The following is a 1,897-nucleotide window of genomic DNA, read 5'->3' on the forward strand; positions in this document are numbered from 1 at the left end:
TAGTTCATAGATGTCATAGAAGTCGGTAACAAGTCATAGAGTAAAGGAAGGGCCCTTGGAGCTTAGAAGTGAGGAAGGTAAAGGTGATGCACCTGGGGGTAGAGGAAGGGAAAGGCGCTGGCGTGACCCCCAGAGGGAGAGTGGAGGTTCTTCTGAAAGGAAAATGGGGTCCTGAGTGCAAGCAAGCATCCATCCTTTACTTTTCCTTCATGGAAAGGGCAAAGGGAGATCGTTTCTAGAAGTAGCCCATACCCATGGGAAAAGGTGCAGTTTCAGTTGTAATTAAGCAAGTGTGAAGACGGAAATCCCACTTTCCCTGTGAAACTAACAAAGAGGTTTAAAAGTACAGCAGTTGTCAGAGCTACCCAGGGTGAGAGGAGGTGCTCTGCTGGCTCACTTGGTGGGCAGGGCAAATCCTATATACTAAAAGGCCAATATGCAAATTGTCCCCTGGGAAGTTCAACCAATCAGGAATTTGACTGCCCTCTGTGACTTGCGATGACCACCAGGGGGCGGAACAAAGGTAGATCCCGGCTGGCAGCTGGGGAAAGGGAGGGACCCAGCCAGGCCTAGGGACCCTACCTGTGCACGAATTTCATGCACCGGGCCTCCAGTGAATAACTAAACCTCTCTGGAAAGGAAGTGTTCAATAGTTACATTTGTAGGAATCAACCTCAGAACAATGCATGATACAAAGATATATGTCTGAAGACATTCATTTGTAAAAATTGTGATTTAAGTATCCATCAATACAAAATAGTTGAATTATGAGATATCCACACACCAGGATATTGTGCAACCAAAAATCACTGAAAAAAAGTGATTGGCAAACCTTTTTGAGACAGTTCCCTGGCTCTGTAAAATGGGGATCATATTCACTGAAGGGAATTGTGGTAATTAAAGGGGATCACTGGTCTAGAAAGTTCCTGGGCCCGAGCAGGGTTCCCTAGGGCACTTTTTCCTACATCTGGGGAATATTGCCACCAAAGATCAGTTCCCAGGCTGACTGCTCGGATGAGCGAGGGAAGCAAGACACCAGGCCTTTCTAATAACCTGCTCCCGCCACACCCAGCTGGTGCGGGCAGGGAAGCCTTTATGCACCGCACCTGGGAGGTAGGCTCCCTGCGCTCACTGCCCCTTCCAGGGAACTAGGTGCACTTGGAGTCAAACCTGCAGGGAGCCCTGGTCGGCCGCTCAGTTGGTTAGAGCGCAGTCCCCATATGCCAGGGCATGGGTTGGATCTCTGTTTAGGGCACGTGCAAGAAGCAACCAATTAAGTGGAACAACAATCCACGTTTCTCACGCTCTCAATAAATAAAAATAAAAAACCGCCCTGGCCGGTGGCTCCATCAGTTAGAGCTTGAATGGTACACCAAAAGGTTGTGGGTGGGTTCCATTCCCAGTCAGGGCACAAGCCTAGATTGCAGGTTTGATTTCGGTCCGGTGCCCTACTGAGCTGTCTCTCTCCCTTCCTCTCTCTAAAAATCTATTTTTTTAAAACATATTTTATTGATTTTTTTACAGAGAGGAAGGGAGAGGGATAGAGAGTTAGAAACATCGATGAGAGAGAAACATCGATCAGCTGCCTCCTGCACACCTCCTACTGGGGATGTGCCCGCAACTAAGGTACATGCCCTTGACCAGAATGGAACCTGGGACCCTTCAGTCCGCAGGCCGACGCTCTAGCCACTGAGCCAAACCGGTTTGGCAAAATCAATTTATTTTTAATTAAATCTTTATTGTTGAAAGTATTACATTTGTCCCCTTTAAAAGTCAATTAAAAAAAAACCATATCCTGTGGTGAGGATTAAACAAAAAAATTTCAAAACAAAACCGCCCCAGGGGAGCGGCAGGGCGGGCTCCTCTTGCAGAGCGCCCCCAGTGGCCTGCAGAGGAA

Source organism: Myotis davidii, unplaced genomic scaffold (genome assembly GCF_000327345.1).
Source record: "Myotis davidii unplaced genomic scaffold, ASM32734v1 scaffold324, whole genome shotgun sequence".
Classification (NCBI taxonomy): Eukaryota; Metazoa; Chordata; class Mammalia; order Chiroptera; family Vespertilionidae; genus Myotis; species Myotis davidii.